Source organism: Lissotriton vulgaris, chromosome 2_1 (genome assembly GCF_964263255.1).
Source record: "Lissotriton vulgaris chromosome 2_1, aLisVul1.2, whole genome shotgun sequence".
In the NCBI taxonomy this organism is placed as follows: Eukaryota; Metazoa; Chordata; class Amphibia; order Caudata; family Salamandridae; genus Lissotriton; species Lissotriton vulgaris.
In genome coordinates, this window is record NC_141687.1 from 871,554,200 (window position 1) to 871,574,966 (window position 20,767).

The window sequence follows — 20,767 nt, forward strand, 5'->3', positions numbered from 1 at the left end:
CATTTTCAGCAGTCGCAAATGGAGATTCAGGCCTTGTGTGACCGCTAAAAAGGGTTGTAGCATGTATCAACCCTATTTTGCGAGTCGGTAACCTGTTACGTTGTCGCAAAATAGGGTTTGAGAGTCACTATTAGGAAGGGGTGTGCCAAGAGTGTTCCTTCCTAATAGCGAGTTGCAAGGGGATGTACGATTGGTTTGCATCTGAAATGCGGTCGCAAAATAATCTCACTTTACTGCCTACTTCAAGTATGTGTTAAGCCACTCGCAAATAGGAGGGGGTCCTTGCTGCAAGTAGTACAAAATGCAGCTGCCAGATTGGTATAACGCCTACCCTCAAGGACCACAGCAAATCCAATATTGAAGTCTTTGCACTGACGTCCCATTAGGAAGCGATGCATATTCAAACTTTGGTGTCATGTCCACCTAGCTTTGTACAGTTGGCGGGGCGCATACTTGGGTGCAAGAATCAAGTTCTACAAGCCTACCAGAATCTTAGATTGGCCAATATGGCATTGGCTAGCCCTCTCCATATTCATACCTCCCAATATGGGGGTTGCTCTTTCTTGTACTTGGGGTCCCATCTCTGGTATAAATTGCTTTCATATATTCAGTTATGCTAAAAATGTTCTCTGTTTAAAAAATTGATGAGGACCTGGCTGTTTTGATTTGTTTGCCTCTACCTTTTTGGGGTTCCTTTGGTTTCAGGCTATGGCGCTTGGATACTCCTTTGGGAGTGATTTGTTGCGCTTAATAAAACCTCATAACTTAACATATGACCTCTTACTCCAAATACAAGTTACCCAATTGCTCAAAAGTGCTGTCTTCACACGCAGGACCCTACACCAGTTTTTCCTTTATTTGGGTCTCTCCCGAATGATGCTGCCCTCTAGCACTCTAGTTCTACCATGCATTTGGTTCCACATTGGGATCGAGAAAGACCAAATCAGCATACTTCAATGAATCCAGAATGCTGCAAATACACAAGTGCTAAACCTGATCAGATGCAACCACATCAGTCTTGCTCTCATGGTCCTGTGCTGGCTATTTGTTGCTAGAAGAAACTCTTTCATGACTTCCCACCAGGCAATTGATATGACAGTACCAAAGTAGGAACCACAGGTTTGGAATGACTTTCCTATGGCTCACCTACGTTTTTTTAAACAGAAATGGGCAAAGGACCCTTTTCTATACAGCTATCTGACCTGCTCATTTGCTTTGACCTGAGGAACTGCTTCTTTGTCCACGTCTCGACCCGCATTCCCTGTGGCTGAGGTCGGCTGGTGGGAGCGTTACTGCAATCGGCAGTTTTCCACCTCGCTCTCAGCGCGACCCGCCCAGGTTGCAGTGCATTGGCTGTGTCCTGGAAAAGCCTACCGGGGGACTGCGAGGCCCAGAAACCACCGCTCTTTGCAGCCGGCGCCTCTTCCCCCGGCGGCCACGCCCACTGATCTGAACGCTTCCATATAACCTTTCGCGCCACCCGCTGCGCGGGTGCCGCTCACTGACCTGCTCATTTGCTTTGACCTGAGGAACTGCTTTTTTGTCCACGTCTCGACCCGCATTCCCTGTGGCTGAGGTCGGCTGGTGGGAGCGTTACTGCAATCGGCAGTTTTCCACCTCGCTCTCAGCGCGACCCGCCCAGGTTGCAGTGCATTGGCTGTGTCCTGGAAAAGCCTACCGGGGGACTGCGAGGCCCAGAAACCACCGCTCTTTGCAGCCGGCGCCTCTTCCCCCGGCGGCCACGCCCACTGATCTGAACGCTTCCATATAACCTTTCGCGCCACCCGCTGCGCGGGTGCCGCTCACTGACCTGCTCATTTGCTTTGACCTGAGGAACTGCTTCTTTGTCCACGTCTCGACCCGCATTCCCTGTGGCTGAGGTCGGCTGGTGGGAGCGTTACTGCAATCGGCAGTTTTCCACCTCGCTCTCAGCGCGACCCGCCCAGGTTGCAGTGCATTGGCTGTGTCCTGGAAAAGCCTACCGGGGGACTGCGAGGCCCAGAAACCACCGCTCTTTGCAGCCGGCGCCTCTTCCCCCGGCGGCCACGCCCACTGATCTGAACGCTTCCATATAACCTTTCGCGCCACCCGCTGCGCGGGTGCCGCTCACTGACCTGCTCATTTGCTTTGACCTGAGGAACTGCTTCTTTGTCCACGTCTCGACCCGCATTCCCTGTGGCTGAGGTCGGCTGGTGGGAGCGTTACTGCAATCGGCAGTTTTCCACCTCGCTCTCAGCGCGACCCGCCCAGGTTGCAGTGCATTGGCTGTGTCCTGGAAAAGCCTACCGGGGGACTGCGAGGCCCAGAAACCACCGCTCTTTGCAGCCGGCGCCTCTTCCCCCGGCGGCCACGCCCACTGATCTGAACGCTTCCATATAACCTTTCGCGCCACCCGCTGCGCGGGTGCCGCTCACTGACCTGCTCATTTGCTTTGACCTGAGGAACTGCTTCTTTGTCCACGTCTCGACCCGCATTCCCTGTGGCTGAGGTCGGCTGGTGGGAGCGTTACTGCAATCGGCAGTTTTCCACCTCGCTCTCAGCGCGACCCGCCCAGGTTGCAGCGCATTGGCTGTGTCCTGGAAAAGCCTACCGGGGGACTGCGAGGCCCAGAAACCACCGCTCTTTGCAGCCGGCGCCTCTTCCCCCGGCGGCCACGCCCACTGATCTGAACGCTTCCATATAACCTTTCGCGCCACCCGCTGCGCGGGTGCCGCTCACTGACCTGCTCATTTGCTTTGACCTGAGGAACTGCTTTTTTGTCCACGTCTCGACCCGCATTCCCTGTGGCTGAGGTCGGCTGGTGGGAGCGTTACTGCAATCGGCAGTTTTCCACCTCGCTCTCAGCGCGACCCGCCCAGGTTGCAGTGCATTGGCTGTGTCCTGGAAAAGCCTACCGGGGGACTGCGAGGCCCAGAAACCACCGCTCTTTGCAGCCGGCGCCTCTTCCCCCGGCGGCCACGCCCACTGATCTGAACGCTTCCATATAACCTTTCGCGCCACCCGCTGCGCGGGTGCCGCTCACTGACCTGCTCATTTGCTTTGACCTGAGGAACTGCTTCTTTGTCCACGTCTCGACCCGCATTCCCTGTGGCTGAGGTCGGCTGGTGGGAGCGTTACTGCAATCGGCAGTTTTCCACCTCGCTCTCAGCGCGACCCGCCCAGGTTGCAGTGCATTGGCTGTGTCCTGGAAAAGCCTACCGGGGGACTGCGAGGCCCAGAAACCACCGCTCTTTGCAGCCGGCGCCTCTTCCCCCGGCGGCCACGCCCACTGATCTGAACGCTTCCATATAACCTTTCGCGCCACCCGCTGCGCGGGTGCCGCTCACTGACCTGCTCATTTGCTTTGACCTGAGGAACTGCTTCTTTGTCCACGTCTCGACCCGCATTCCCTGTGGCTGAGGTCGGCTGGTGGGAGCGTTACTGCAATCGGCAGTTTTCCACCTCGCTCTCAGCGCGACCCGCCCAGGTTGCAGCGCATTGGCTGTGTCCTGGAAAAGCCTACCGGGGGACTGCGAGGCCCAGAAACCACCGCTCTTTGCAGCCGGCGCCTCTTCCCCCGGCGGCCACGCCCACTGATCTGAACGCTTCCATATAACCTTTCGCGCCACCCGCTGCGCGGGTGCCGCTCACTGACCTGCTCATTTGCTTTGACCTGAGGAACTGCTTCTTTGTCCACGTCTCGACCCGCATTCCCTGTGGCTGAGGTCGGCTGGTGGGAGCGTTACTGCAATCGGCAGTTTTCCACCTCGCTCTCAGCGCGACCCGCCCAGGTTGCAGTGCATTGGCTGTGTCCTGGAAAAGCCTACCGGGGGACTGCGAGGCCCAGAAACTACCGCTCTTTGCAGCCGGCGCCTCTTCCCCCGGCGGCCACGCCCTCATTACTTCCTCTACATTTTGCCAGCCACTAACGCGCCGCGGGTCGCGCGCGGGTCGCAGCCCGGGGCGAAGACCGGGCAAAGACCGGGCCGTTCTAGGCCGTTAGAGGCTGGTAGAGACTGGACTGGGCCATCCCCCTGACACCTATATCTGGCCCTCTCCTATTGTCCCATTTTACGAACCTCCTCAGACCCATAATCCATTAAGAACAATAATGGTTCTTACGAGGGGAACTAAAACCAAAAACAAAGCCCCCTGTTCTGCTGGTAAATTGCTTGGCCCTATGGACGACTTTTTAGCGAAGGCTAACACGCTCATAGATGAAAGCATTTCTATGATGGAAGAAAGGGTCTCCCTAGATCTGGCATTCGCCAAAAGATCCTCATTAGGCATCTTGGCGGAAGCCAGATCTCCAGCATTAGGAACCCCAAACGCTGCAACAGTGCCAACCAGAGAGAGACGCAGTCTACCAAACACAGTAGACCTATCAGTATCACAGCTAGCGGACTCCCAACTTAGCTTCGATTTAGAAAAAACTCCGGAACTGCTTCCAACAACACCTGTACAAATTTCCTCTACAGATAAGAGAATAGAAAGGGGTAGGAGGGAGGGAGCAATTAGCAAGAAAAGGGCGCACAGAAACCCCATCACACCAGAAAATCTGGCAATACCATCAGCCATCCCACAAAACGAAGACGCTAGGGTGGCACAAATAGAGATTCTAGCGTCAGTCCATCAGGTAGAGAAGGAACTATCTCCCCCGAAAGCCTTGGACCCTCATCCTACCAAACAAGTCCAAGCGGACTTGAATGTTATTGAGGCCCAGAAACTAACTCTCTCTAGCATAGTCAGTGTAGTTAAACAGGCATTACAACCCTTAGAACACCGGTTCGCAACCCTAGAGTCACAAATTTCCAAACTGTTAAAAAAGCAACACTTAACTCTCCCAGCATGCCCTCAAAAACCAGGAGGAAATAATATCAAAAAATCAACTAATACCAACGCACCTAACGCTAATCCATCTTTGCCCAACCCACAACAAAAGACTCTCCGGATAACCACCCCAAACGTGCCCGATAACATAAATACCACAAATGCGCCTAAAACAGTAAAAATCGTAGCAGCCCCAAGCACTACCAACAACTCACAACAGATAATTAGTTTGACCTCCCCAGGTCCGGCACCTACAACTGCCGCGACCCCGACAGCACCCAGCAGCTCCGCCAATAAAACCCCAGGCAAAAACGTGAATAAAACAACAATGAAAACCTTACCCCCCCCACCCGTACCACCAAAAACACCTGTGGATAGGCCCAAGAGAAATACCGCGAGGTATCCTGGCCCCCCAAGACTCCCAGCAGATTTTCCGCCTGAGGCCTCACCCTACGTGGTGGTCATGGCCGGAGTTCCCGAATTAACAGATCTCACTCCAGAACCGGTCTGGTCCTTAAAAAATAAGGCCCAGCATTGGCTCCAGACCAACCGCCCGATTCCATCTTCCTGGCGTGGAAGAATCAGATCTGTAGCTAGGGTGCCGTGGGTAGGCAGTACTAGAAAAACCATTCCTGGGGATTGTATAACAATCACATTTGAAGACCCACGAATAGCGGACTACGTCTGCGCTTGGGAAGATATCACCCCAAATGGAGGAATTAAGATCAAGTCACTCTCCTTCTTCTATCCCTTTAGGCAAGTGGACGGCTACATACAGGAGCAGGAGCCTCCTTGGTCCGTCCCATTCCCCAGGCAGGACGACCTATCAAATTCCAGATATCATGGTCCCCCTAACTTATATGAGCCAGATTACTCCTGGCACACAGTAAGACAACGTCACCAGGGTGGAAGGTGGGACGACAGAAGACCTTATACACAATGGCTCCCACACAGAGATTAACCCCGATGGGACCCATGGCATAACATCCCGCTAAACAATAGATATAGTGGCCTAGAAATGGTCGATTGATCATCAACAGAAACCCTTCCAATTGACTTTCAACTATCCTCCCCCTCACAGCCCCTTATTACCCCCCCAACTATCTGCAACAAGGAACCTATAATCTCAAAAGAAGAATCTGGCGACGACTCTTCATCCATTATAGTCTCTTATTGGAACATCGCGGGCCTCCGAAATAAAATCGAGGATGGATCTGCGCAGAAGTTCCTAACTCCTTATCAAATAATTTGTCTCCAGGAGACATGGTCTGTAGAAGAATTACATCTACAAGGCTACAAAACCTATTTTGTGCCAGCACTAACCAGCACAATGGGTAGACCAAAAGGAGGGCTTATAATCTACATTTCAAACTCCTTACCTCTCAACAAAGTGGTTACACTCTCCCAGGACGCTAATCATCAAATCCTTTCACTCATCCTGCCCAACAAAGATACAATCATTTTGACCAACATATATAATAACCTATCGGAAGAAAACTTCACAACTCTTCTCACTACTGTAACTGACAAACTGAAACAAGTTCACCACTGGAGATCCACAACCAAAGCAACCCACTTAATTTGGGGAGGTGACTTCAATCTCCACCCCTGCATAGCGCCCAACCTATTGTGCTGTGGGATAGTGGATGAATTCAACGTCCCACTAGCGCACCTCGCTCACACTAAACTGGGAAATATTATTAACACCATTCTATCAGACCTGGATCTCCACATTGCTAACCATCTAAAAGCAGTCCCAAACAAATTTATTCCGACCTATGTGGGCAGAGGTCATCACACCACAGTAGACTTCATATTCCTTTCCCAAAGTCTCATGAACAAACTCAAAGATTTCGAGGTCATTGTCACTCCCCTCAGCGATCACTCAGCCTTAATAATAAAACTATCTATGCCATCCAATTCTTCCCACAAATTGGAAATGGCGACTACCCTCACTCAGAACAAGATCCAGGTTGGCAAACGTAACGGACTCACAATCAAATGGGCTAAAATTAACCCATCTGATATAACGAAAAAACTAATTACTCGGTCCTACACAAATATTGTGAAATGCCTGGACCTCGCAACTAGTCACAAGGAAGTTCTGAGAAATTTTAATTTAATATTAGATACCATAAAGGACCTACTCACTTCAAAGCCCAAATCAAACCACCCCACAAAACCAAAGTGGTTTAATCATAACTGTACAGCGGCTCTATCAAAATTAAAATCTGCACTCAAAAACAACCCACGAGATGCAGCTCAGATCCAATTCCTCAGGCGCCAATACACAGGGGAAAGAAAGCTGAGAACTGCCCAACTCAAACAAAAACTATGGGATGATCTCCATCAAGGTGCAGTCTCAAAAAACAGTGAGCTTTTCTGGCGCACAGTCAGAACACCATATCTCACCGAAAAGGATACCCCGAAAATAGAAGTCGCTATCGACGAAAATATATGGGTTTCCCATTTCGAGGAGATTTTCAAAAACACTTCACCAACAGAATCCCCTCCCCCCAAGGTTAACTATCCCATTTTGGTTCCTTTTGACATCCCAGACCTCATAGACGCTCTGCAGAGCAGTAAACCAGGCAAGGCGCCAGGACCTGATGGGGTCCCAGTGGACCTATTTAAAAGCAACCAAGACCTCTGGGCCCCCATTCTAACTAGAGTCTGTACAGCGGCAGCGAGTGAGGGAATCCTAACTTCCTGGACAAAATCAATAATGGTTCCCATCTTCAAAAAGGGGGACCGGCAAGACGCAAAGTGTTACCGGCCCATTTCACTGCTGGATTCGCTCGGGAAAGTAGTGGGGAGAGTGATCCTAGAGCGTCTTCAGCAGTGGAGTGAGGACCGGGGAATAATTTCTGATATCCAATTCGGCTTCCGAGAGGGCTTTGGTACTCTAGAGCAGGTCCTCAATCTTACCTTAATAATGGGGAAATACACTCAGGCCATCCCTACTAAGATATACATGGTCTTTGTCGACCTTTCCGCAGCTTTTGACTGCGTTTCGCACACAAAGCTGTGGAAGGTCTTAGCTCAATTGGGAGTAGATCCACCCCTCTTAGATTTTCTAAGAGAGCTCTATACCGGGGCAACAGCCAGAGTGCGCTTTGGCGTAAATGGAGAGCTGACGTCGCCGTTTAGCGTAGGGCGTGGGGTCAGGCAGGGATGTGTCCTGGCCCCCTTCCTCTTCTCACTCTACACTAACGGCTTGGAGGAGGAGATGTTGAGGGGGGCTCAGGACCTCCCACGCATAAATCGCCGCCTGATCCCAGCCCTGCTCTACGCGGATGACGCTGTTATCCTAGCACGAACCCCCAGAGAACTCCAGAAAGCAGTGAGCAGGTACACGTCCTTCATGGGCAATCTAGACTTAAAGGTGAACGTGAAAAAAACGTTCGTAATGACAGTTGGTAGAGGACAAAAAAGAACACACCCCACACTGCTTAACAATCAAAAGCTTGAAGTTACCCCCCACTATCCCTACTTGGGGGTCATGATAGATGACCAACTCAGCTGGAAGCAAGCAGTGAACACTAGGGCACTTTTATTCAGGAGGTCAATTGCCGCTCTTATATCTTTTTCTCAGAGATTAGGCAAAAGACCACCAGTAGAGCTCCTCAAGATCTATAACGCAAAATGTCAGGCAATCGCAACATATGGTGCGGGAGTCTGGGGGTATACTGACATCAGTCCCATTCAGAAGGCGGAAAACACCTTTTTAAGATTCTTGTTAGCCACCCCCAAAGGCACCTCAATTTACGCAATGCACCTAGAACTAGCTATACCCTATATAGAGGACCTAATTAAAATTGAACCTCTGATGTTGTGGTGCCGCATTTGGAAGTCAAACAAAAATGCTCTAACACAAGCCATCATTGCAGACTCAATGAACATGGACAATTCTGCAAAAATAAAGTGGCTCCTATATGTTAGGAACTTTTTTAACGACCTAGGCTTTGAGAACTACTATTCGGACCCGGTATCCATAACTGACATCTCAAAAAAAAGATCTTAAACAGAAAGCACTAAGTCATCTGGAATCTCTAAGACTCGCATCCAATTCCTCAAAAACGGCAGTGATCCATGCAAACATGATCCAAGTAGCCTTTGACATTCACCCGTATCTGGCACTCCAAACATCAACCTACGAGAGAATGTTAATTACAAGATTCAGGCTAAATACCTTCTTCAGAATGGTAACTTTTCCGTCACAAAACTGTTGGAATGCCATACTCCCGCCCTGTCCATGTGATGGTCTATCAACGCAGTCGAACTTGCACGTGATCCTGCTTTGTAAATACCATCAAGCCCATAGAAAGGTCTGGCTTTTACCGATATTAAGATCTTGGGGGTTGAGACAGTGCAGACCCGCTCTCTTAAGATTGCAAATGCTGGAAACGGTAAATGTCTGTTATTTTGTGAGCAGTTTCTTAAAGTGTATCATGAAACATAGAAAGAACCTCTGAAAACCTCGTCAGTTTTACTTTAAGCGGCCCCTTGTACATTTGATTAACTCTTTTTTAATCATGAAATGAATTTTATATGAAACATTATGTAACATATGTACTTTTACATTGTATGATACTTTCTGTTCTTTTATGGTTTTTCCATTGCGAATAAGCCGAATAAAGATTTTATATATATATACAGCTATGCAAGCTCCAGATACAAATAAGAGTAATCACCAATCACCCTAAATTTTGAAGAGCTTTAAAGGCTTCTCTTTTTCCTAAAACTCAGTTCCAACTGGGTGCAACTTTAAAGAGCTACTGGTCGACATAGGCAGACGAGAATTCTATCTCTACCACTCTCTCACTCCATAACAACACTGCTGTAATCAACAATGCCTAACAAAGTAAATGTTTTTTTGTCTATCCTGAAGGAGCCTTGACCCACAATTAAACAAGGAAGTTTAGGTAGAGCAGTAGGTTTATGTCTCTATTTAACCAACATGGTGAACAAGTGTTATAATGGTTCTACACAGAATGCAAAGAATGCCAAGGTTCAAGAATAAGTATGCGCAACTTTACAAAGGCAGCCTTATAGAAAGAACATAACAGGCAGAAGGTGATATGGAGGCCTTAATGGAGTAATCAGACTAGATATAGAGGGTCATATTTACAAACCGCTTGCGTTGTTTTTGCGTCGCAGTTGCATTACTTTTTATGACGCAGCAGCAGCTTAAAAATGCGGCCCATTTACAATGTGACACAAGGCTGGATTTAGCGCTGGTGGCGCCCTGTGCAACAATGTTTGTTGGCGCCCCTAATGACCACCTCCACCATGGATTCCCTCACTGCCATCCTTTCACAGTACCCCTGAAGTCTCCATAACCACTCTCTATCTGATGTCTTTAATTAATTATATAGCACCACTCATACTTTAGTAGGGTGTCAGAGAACTTTACATCAGACACACACTAACTACACAGAGACAATCAATCATAGGTGTGTAAATTAGTGTACATGAAATGTTACGTAAGACAAAGGACTACAAGGTGGAGTCATATCATCCATACTGGTAGACATGATAGTTGGAGAGTGCTCAGTCTGGAGAAGCACAAATGTAGGGGCTTATTCATGAGCCCTTGTGTCACTTTTACAACACCCGTGCGTCACTTTTTGTAACGGACCAGCAGTGTAACAAATGCGCCATGTTGTCCTCTGTTTACAAAGTGACGCATCTAGGCAGATGCGTCACTTTGTAAAACCCTGCGCCACATTATACCTGTGCCAGGTATAATGTATGTAGGGTGGGCGTTCCCCTGCAAAAAGCCTCGTAGAAGTGTCGCATTGAAATCTATGTGATTTCAGTGGACCACTTCTAGGACACCATTGCGTCAACATCTTACGCCTGCCTCACAGCAGGCCTAAGACTGATGCAGGTGTTTTCACATGAAGCTTGCCCCATGCGAAAGGACACATTGCTGGAGTTGCGTCTGTTTTCAGACACAAATGCATCAGTTTTGCACCGACAGATAGGTCAGAAATACTGACGTATCAGTCATTCCTTGCTATATGATGCATCACTTCTCATAAATGAGGCCCTTAGAACTTTAAAAAAAACATGTTTGGAGGTTGTTTTTAATAATAAGAATTTATGTTTACCCTGATGAACCCACTTTGCAACCTTTGGATATTGAAAGATTGGGGAAAAACATAACGCTCCAGACTACATCCAGTAGTTTTCTTGAAGTTCTTTGATGACAATTAATAGTTCACTGTACTACATTAGGATTCTAACTTATAAACTGCAAGTAACACACTGATTTCAGTGACAAAAGCAGTAACCCACTGACTTATTTACATTATAGGCACGTTGTGATCTGCATGGTACAAGTTCTGAGTAAAAACAACCACGAGACAAAACTCCGACCTTTCTCTCTCTCCAAAAACATTAACATTAATCACTGGAGTTACTTTGACATTTTTACTGTTGGCTAAAAATTGATGGAGGCAAAGAGCAAAGAAACAGGTGGTTTTAAAACCAAATCATAGTACACGGCGCCCCCACCCGCAGTCAGCACCCGGTGCGATGGCACGGTTCGCACCGCCCTAGAGCCGGACCTGACATGACACATCTAGGGAGATGTGTCACATTGTAAAACCCTCGTCACATTATACCTGCGTCAGGTATAATGTATGCAAGGTGGGCGTTCCAACGCAAAAAAGCTTCGTAGAAGTGACGCAGTGAAATCTACAAGATTGCTTGAAGCAGACGTAAGGAGTGACGCAGTGTATTGGAAATAGGCCATAACACGCATTGCTGAAGTTGTGTCGTGTTTGCGACACAACTCCAGCAATGCGTGACTTTTCCACCAACAGATGCGTCAGAATTTCTGACGCATCTGTCAATTCTTGCGCCATAGTGCGCCGTATTGTAAATACGGCGCATCTATTGTGGCGCAAGGGTTTTTCACTCAGGCGCAGGGAAACTAACAAATGTATACAGATGCATCCGTTTCTTGTAAATCTGCCCCAGAGTTTGCAATGCCACATACAGTTTAGAAAGCACTGTATCAATGTCAAAACAAGTATGCTAGACTTTTCTTCATTTCTCTTCTTCATTGTTCTAAAGCAAAGCCTTATTTTTCCTGAAGTGTTTTGTTGCCAATTTAAAGTTTTTCTTTGCGCATGATTTGAGCCTGCGGTATGTGTGGTCTGTAGTGTGATAAAGGCCTAGGTCATTAAGTTAGAATAGGAACTTGTTCCTTTTGTTCTTTGATCTTTTCTAGAAGACCATAATTTTGGTCTTTATAAGTTAACCTACAGCACCCATGTTTTGCAGTAGATTTACTCTCTGCTGCAGCCCTTCCTTTGTGGGTGCTCCTGGGACCCGGTCATCAGTAAATAACTTACATTTTATAACAGCGCCATTCACCATGACATCCAGGCCTGGGATTCCTACTGCGGGGAGGACCAGTTATTAACGCACCTGTTGAACAAATGTGGATGTATCCTGCACGGTGGCTGACCCATGGTGCATTTTTGAAAGCCACTGTTTGTAGGTATCTATGTATACGGTATTTCTATAACACAACCCTAGCCTAAAGGCAATGGAGCGCTGAATGTGGTCAAATACAAGTTTCAGGAGAGGGAACTGAATTGTATACTGTTGATGCATTGTGATGTACTGTTCTTTAAAGAGGTGAGTATTCAACTCTTTTGTAAATCCAAGCAGCTCTCGAGCATCCCTGATAAGATAAATACTAACATGCTGTTCCAGATCCTAGGTGCGTAGATGGAAAAGACCTGCTGGCTTGTTGTTTCCTTTTTTACACTTGTTAGTCTGCAGACTGATGGTATCCTGGCTGTGGGCGTGCCAAGAACCACCAGAGATGGTGAACTTTTCTGCTGGAGAAGTGGGTTTGTTGGTTGTGATGGTTTTGTGAATGAAGCTGCTGGTTTTGAAGCTTGCATGCCTGCAAGGGGAGCCAATGGAGTTCCATAAGGATGAGGGGTTATTATACTTTAAGCCATGGATGAGACATGCTGTGGCATGTAGGATGCCCATAAGGGGTGCCAGTGTCGAGCATGGGAGGCTGTGGAGTGGGGCATTTCCATCATCCGGATGAGACAATGCAAGGGCTTGACATCAGTTCTGAAGTCGTGTTTTTAGAAGAGAGAGTTGGTATCAGGCGGTCTTTGTTTTTTGACAATCTGTTCCTTGAGGGAGAGGTTGTTTTGGAATTTGGTCATAGTTGGGGTTCAAAGCCATCAAGGTTCAGGCCTTTGACCTTGGCTTGTATTGTATGAATCTTGTTTGTCAGGCTGGTAGTCATCTGTACGTTCTGAGTTTATTTGAGGTATTTGAGGTAGCCTGAATAAAGCTCTAAAGCAATTTACAAGTGCACATCTTTATTGTGATATGAAGATCTCAAAAATAGGGTGCTGTACCTCAGATAGCAGAGAGAGAATTTGTGTGCGAGTGCATTTTACAAAGGCAGCATTCACATTGACATGGTTATGGATCACACAACTCTCCATAGCTATCCCTTTCTTCAAATCTGTCTGGGGTTGCATATGTTTTTCCAGACCTTGGTTTTCCAACATGGAACCCAGAGGCATCCATCTACATCACCATACACAGGCACACATACATTACAGCATGCATGCGCAACCATATGTGTGCAGCATAGCACTACATACTAACATGACGTAGGCCAAGGGCAAGTTAGGTACACAGTAACTGAACTTTAAATGAGTGGGCTGGTAGGCCAGTGACACAGGAAACAAGCATTGGCAAAGCCAAATAGGTCTCGCCTTTGGGACCTTATAAGTGTTTAGTCAGTGCTATTGCCTTTGCTAATGTGTTTAAGCTATAGTGTGGAGCAACGTTGCTGCTGTGCAGCATGTTGGAAAGTTATAATTAAAATAGTGTTAGAAGCATTTTTTTGTTACCTTATCTATAAATAAGATGAAATTATGTCTAATTGAATGACCTTATTAAAAAAAGTGTATATAAAAAATGTTTAGTGTTGGCAACTTTTTCCTGTCTGTTCTAATGTTTGTTATGGGTTTTTTTTGTTTTGAGTAGGGGCAGATATAAATAACGGGAGGTAGAGATTGAGACACGGTAGGTGAATTATAATTTGAATAACGGACGGATATTAGGGGAGAATTAACATGCCAGATTTTGAGGGTACTGTGGAGCTATAGCAAGAGGCAACCCTTACTAGCGCTACGAGGCCATGAAAGTCACAGAAGCGCGTTACACAAAAAGTGAGTAATATAGACAGCAGTGCACTTTTACCCCCTTCTTTACTCTTTTATACACACGCCCTCCTCTTTGTATACAACTTAGAGCATGGTCATCACGATTGAACACGATAACACGAAAAGGGAAAATAAAGGGTGGGGGAAAGAAGGAAGGACAGAACGCTAGGATAAATGAGAACAGAGCAAGAAAAGAACAGAGACTGATAAAAATAAAAAATAAAAACTGACAAGATCAAGTAATGGCAGGAACACAGGAGGAAGATTAAAAGAGTTCAAGAGGAAGAATAAATAAATAAGAAAGAGGGACAGAAGAGAAGAGGAAGGGGGAAAGGGCACTATGTGAAAGATAAATGCGGAAATAAATAAAAAGGTTAAGATGAAAGAAAACAGTGAATACAGAGCAAAAGGAACAGAGAGAAACAGAGCAGAAAGAATGCAAGAAAAAGACTAAGGGGCAGATTTACAAGCCCCTTGCACCACTTTTGCGTCACTTTTAACATGGGAAAAATGACACAAAAGTGGTGCAAGGGGCATGTAAATCTGCCCCTAAGAAAGTAGGATCAGCGAGCACCACATGGGTGAAGGGGTAATTCTCCGGGTAAGTATCAGGGGTGTAATCTGCAAGTCACTGGTTCACACTTTTGCACAGCGACGCAGTTGGTTAATACAGTGACACGTGTAGCCTGGTGGTCACTGGTTCTCAACCCAGTCACACAACTCAGTGGGTCTGTTCACCTACTGCAGACATCTGTGTGACTACTGCAGGACACAGATTAAAATACCAGAAAGCTCAGTGGGTTCATGCAGCTGACGTTAGTGTGGAACATACTGGTCACCAGTTCTGTTGTTTGTGAGGCAATTAGCTCACAGCAGTACACTAGCTGTGTAGGTGCTATAGCAGTAGAGTTCGGCTGATCCCATGCACCACCCCTGCTCGGCAAACTCCATCTTCTGTTGATCCTGCCTACAGTAGCTTTCCTTAAATCTGGCACTGCTTGTCTCTAGTGGCTGACAGTCGGGCGCTTAGAAACAGGCTTCATCAGATAAGAAGCGCTATAAAAAAATACTGTTTACAGCATTGGGCTTGGAACCTGGTACCATCTGGAGAGCACATGGACTGCTGGACCGTCGGGGTCTGTGGAGAGAGGTGTCCTGTGACACAGAGCTTTCTAAGGGGCGAGGGTCTTGACAAGAATGCACCACTGGGGCCTTTAGGGGTCAGCATCACACTAGGCACGGAAGGAAGAAAGGGTACTATGAAAGTTCCAGAAATTAACCCCTTTAGTGCTAAGGCATTATTAGTATTCTCCTATAATTTCCATTGAAATCAATGGAAAGTCCATGACGAGTTACCCTTGTCATTAGCATCCAAGAGGTTAAGCAACCTGTGGTGGGAGGAAAACAAGTTAGAAATACAGCAGGAACAATAACGACCTTTTAGTCCCACAAATAATATTCAGGGAGGATGTAAGAGGTCACGGGCGGTGTCTCACATTATCACAGTTTATTTTAAAAGAACTGCTTTTATTTAGCGCTTAAAACTGCTATTTTGTGGTTTCTAAGCCCTCTACTGAACACGTTTGTTATTGCCCAGTTTTACGTTCCTCAGCTTTTTTGAGCGCAGAAAGATGAAAGGCTCAGTTGGACCTGCCAACAGGCAAATATGAAAATTAGTGCTTATTTCGCTAAAACATCAGACCGGCTTTAAATGTGTAAATACATGTTTTTACATAAGGCAGCTTGAGTACATGTTTGCTTTAGTACCGTGATGCTAATCCACAGAGCTGAAATGAAAACAAATGCTTTTCTGTCATTTTTCTTTCAAGGCTCTTTGCAGCTGCGATAAGTTAGAAAATCTCCTAACCATAAAAGCAACTGCTCGCTCTCTCCTTACCTCTCAAATTTGCTGCAAACGGAATCAGAAAGAATTATTATAAATCAGATGAGAAAGGCGTTTCGCATTTTTCACAATCGGAATTGGATAAACAGCATTCCGGCTGGACCTTAATTGACAGCCAGTGAATTGTCCGTATCAGCAACTGGAGTGAGATTTCAAAGAAACGCGCGCCGCAAAAGTGAACCGACTGCCATCTGTTTCTAATTAACGCGACCGCAAGACAGGCAAATGTACAGAAGAGCTGGTGCGATAATTGGAAACAGATGACGCCGCTCTCGCTCCTGCAAGGTGGATGCTGTACATGCACGAGTACTCATTGGAAACAATGCAGTACATGCACAAGTTGACGAAAAAGCACAAACAGATTCCAAAAAGTCATCTCCTAGAGCAGCGCTTGCGCGCTACGCGACGCTCGACCTAAAAAGACCAGTATACTCAACTGAGCACTATTACAAGAACGAAAAAATTGGTACCAAGGATCCAGGTATCAATGCAACTGGGGCCCTCAGGGCAATAATTTCACATGCAGGGGACTTTTACATCCCAAAAGTGCGTATGTAAATGTGTCTTATTTTCGTTGCTGGTTTGACGGTATAGGTAAAAGGTAAGTGTTAACTAATCCTGTGTCGTTTTTGTATGTATCAATTTTTGCGAACATTGAAAAAACAAAACAAGCGTTCTAAATTTTCCCATTATTCGCAGGTGTCACGGAAAACACACATTTTGGTTTGGCTGCAATTCCAATGAAAAGTATTTTGTTTCACTCACCATTCATTGTGATCATCAAGATGTTCAAAGATAATAGCAACAGAGAAGTTTTAAAGCATGGGCAGAGTGAACTCTGGCACATAGCCCCAGCCTTTCAGGGGCCCCCTTGACAGAGCCAGCTCTGTTCCACAGAGTCTTTCCCTGATGACCTTGAATAATTCTTAAACATTGTTTTAAGTACGATTTTCCTCTAATTTATTTTTAACGGGGGTGGTGTATGTGAGTTTATTACAGACATTTTGAGGAGAAATGTTTACGATTTTCAGCACTATGCAACATCTGATTCTTTTCTTTTAATAAAAACAGGAACTCATATGTAAGAAACAGGAGGGGGTCAAGAAGCTTATTTGCAATAATAATAGCGAGCCGATTAGGTATTATAAAATTGAAACATGTCACTGAGGTTCCGTGAATTCTGAACCTGGGTCATAAAGGTCGTGGTTCTGTTACGAATTTGGTAACCGCGAACCGTAAACAGTGAGTTCAGCAAGTATGAGTGTTTTCATCATGTTACACCAATGGATTCACTGTGTATTTGAAGATTTCGTTCTGAACCATGAGTTCCATTTTGTGCATAGCAGCCATTTTGTGGTTGCCCTCACATAGGCTTATGACTGTGGCTGAACAAGTCTTTGGGACACATACACCTTAGCTTGAGTTTGTGCTGACTTCTGTTTGACCTGAGTGAACTGACCCTGTTGCCTAAGGCTAAACTTGCTAAACCAGTTCCTTGTTAGGTAGCTGGTCAGATAGAGATCAAAGAGCAGGACATTGCAATGTTTATGGTACATGCACACACCCCTCTATCTTACTTCTCATCTGTTTCTGTTCCCTCTTTTTATGACCTGTTTACGATATGGGTTTGTCCAGATTGTGTGAGAAGGTATGTTGGGTTTTTGCTTGCTTGCATAAGCTAGGACTGCCCCTTACTTTTGTGCTGAGTCATGTAACCCTAAAACATATATAAGGCCTCTGTTATCTGTATTCCTCAGACTGCCTCATTCAATTGCTAAGGCAGTTGGGTGACGTAGCCTCACTTAATTAAGTTTAATAAAGATGTCTTTTTCATATTTCAGCTTCTGTGCCAAGTTCTTTATTGATATTAGTAAGACCCCTGAGAATGAAGATTTTGAATTTCCTTAAATGGCGCAGTCAACGCGGGGCTCATCAGAGAAGTGACTTTCTGTGGGAGTGATCTTGTCAGGAGACTGAAATCTACTGAGGAGGACAGAACAGGATTCTACTAAGAAGGTACTCTGTGCACAGGGATTCTGTAGATTCTTTTTCTGCGGCCCAGTATATTTCTGATCTTCCTGATTTTGATCCTCCACATGATGTCACTCCTGACTGAGAACCTTTTTGGCGTGAGTATTATAAAAGACCGTTAGGTCATGTAGAACTTGACAGTTAGAATTTGGATAACGTTTTGATTAGTAAAAGTAAGAGTTAAGTATAAGTGGGTCGCTCCCAGTCCTTTGTTCTTTGGTTCTGTGGTTCTTTGCTTAGTTTGTTTGGTCCTTAGTTTTATTTGAAGATTGCAATTTTCAAAAACCGAGGGTCTTGTATATTTACGAGTGTATTGATAGAGATAGCCACTTGAAGTTTGAAGCTAGATTAGTGAGCTATAAGATGCCTGATCTTATCAAATTTGGAGATTTGTGTTGGCCGACTTTGTATACGTTTGGATTAGCCGGCTTCCCCTAAAGGGAATATCTAAATAGGTAAGATTTAAAAACATATTTCTTCCTTGGTGATTTTGTATCCCCAGGGAATTAAAATATGACATAATACAAAACAAGGATCCTTTGTTCTGCGCAGTTTTATGAATGAAGATATGCAGAACGATTTTGTTTGGTGTTCTGCTAGCCAATGCTAGTGAATTGAGCGTATTCACTACTTCTTGGACATACATCAGTCTGTTGGGCTGTTTATGCAGTCTTTTGGAACACTATTGAGAAGCGTTTCTTGTAAATATGACTTACAACTAGCATTTGCACATGCGTATTGATTTGTGGGTCAAATATGTGTTTAAATGTCTATGTGTGGGGGCGTGGCCAAGATGGCGGAGTGAGAGGACGGTTCTTCTCGCAGCTCCCCGATCCGACGAGGCCCGAGCATTGAAATATAGCCTTTTCTCCCCCCGCCGGAGCTTAACGGCACTGGGAGAGGTGGCGGAACCAGACGTGAAGACCTTGGTCTGGTCCTAGTTTCCGTTTAGCCTCAGGACAGCCCGCCGGACGGCGTTGGAGGTCCGGCCCGGGAAGCTGGAGGAGGAGGAAGCCGATCCCGAAGCACGTCGGCCGGACGCACGCCGCGCCCATTGCCGCTTGGAGCGCACAGCCAGTGGAGGTATTGCACCATCACACCCAGACGGCCCTGAATGCTGGCGGAGACCACCGGGCCAACCCCGTGGGAGCAGCTGTGAGCAGCGCATGAGCTTCGGCCTACTCGACTGAGCACCCGCTGGGAGGGACCCGGAGCAGGAAGGGTATGGGCCCGGAGCCCCACGCTGCGTCTTGCTTCCCCGGCCCCCCAGAGAGGGGGCCCCCCAGCTCGGCGGGCGCCCATAAAGCACCGAAGAAAATCCGGTGGCCTTGGAGGTCCCGGAGCTTGCATTGATTCCTACTGAACGATCCTCGGCCGCTGGTTCCGTGACATGCGGCATGACTGGACGGAGGTGGAAGATGGCGGGGACAGCCTGAGAGGCCACGTTGGCGACTACGGCTGAGATGTCCTGAGTCGAACCGAAGGGCCACATAGCGCTTCCCCCGTCCGGTGTGATCGAGGTCAAGCGGAGGAGACGATCACGGGGGCGACACCCGCGCCTGGCAGAACCCGCGGCAGTCGAAGACCATCGGGGCCTACGGGAAGAGTGAACGGCATAATGGCGCCTGCCATAGTGGCCACGCCTGGAGCCTAGTGCGGCGACAGTTCCCTGCTTGGCCCAGGACAGCACCGGCAGAGCAGGGAGTGTCGAATCGAGGAGACGGGAGAGCTGGCCTGCACTCGATCCAAGATGGCGTCAGGCAGAGGCACCAAGCGGGGAGAGCGCACCCTCCCCAAAATGCTCAACAGGTCCCAGAAAAGAGGAGACAGGGGGCAACCATCCTCAAGCCCAGCCGGAGCGTCGCAGGGTGCGAATGGAGGGGAACCGCCTGTCACCAGATCGTTCCTTGAATCGCTGTTCAGCACCCTCAGAGGCGATTTTCAGACATTGAAATAGGAAGTAGCGGGTGAAGTTCGGAAGGTGCGCAAAGAGGTGGAAGAATTGGGGGAGCGAGTGGCCACAGTGGAGAGCACAAACCACCGTCTCGATGAGGACATCATACTGCTGCAACAGGAGGTGTTGCGCCTCAGAGACCAGCATTTAGACCTGAAAACGCACAATGAGGACCTTGAGAACCGGTCTCGACGAAACAACATCCGAGTCCGGGGAATTCCGTCCTCAGAAGAAGGCTCAGATGCGGCTGGTTACCTGAAAGACTTGTTTCGGGCTATCCTGGGTGAACCGCCGGAGTTCCCAGTCCGGATCGATAGAGTGCACAGGGTAGGACCGCCGCGACGAGCATCGGCACCACCTAGCCTTAGAGAAACCCCTCTTTGCATTTAAAAAGAATAAAAACCTGCGTGACTTGCTTGTTCACACTTATAAAGAAGAATGTGTTGAAAGTCAAAGAACGATTGATGGTACTTGTTAGACGGGGACCCGGAGGGTCAGCCGAGTACAGGGGGAGAGGCCTCCGGTGAGGGCCGTCTCCAGCGATCGTACAGACAAGTAACTTCCCCCCCACAAATGGACACCACACAAGGATGCGATCTGCACACTTTATATAGGATTCTTGAGGCAAGGTTATCAACGATACAGTGGGGGCAGGACACGAGGATCCTCCCAATTCTAGTCTCTGTAGGGTAAGGGATAGCGGGACAGTCTTGGTACCGGTCCGGTACAAGGGCGGCCAGAAGGAGCTCACAATCCTCGAGCTTGGAGGTCTGAAAGGTCGGACCGCGGCAGCGCCAGCAGGCTACGATGATAGTTCTCGGCAAGGAGGGCCGCGGCAGCGCCAGC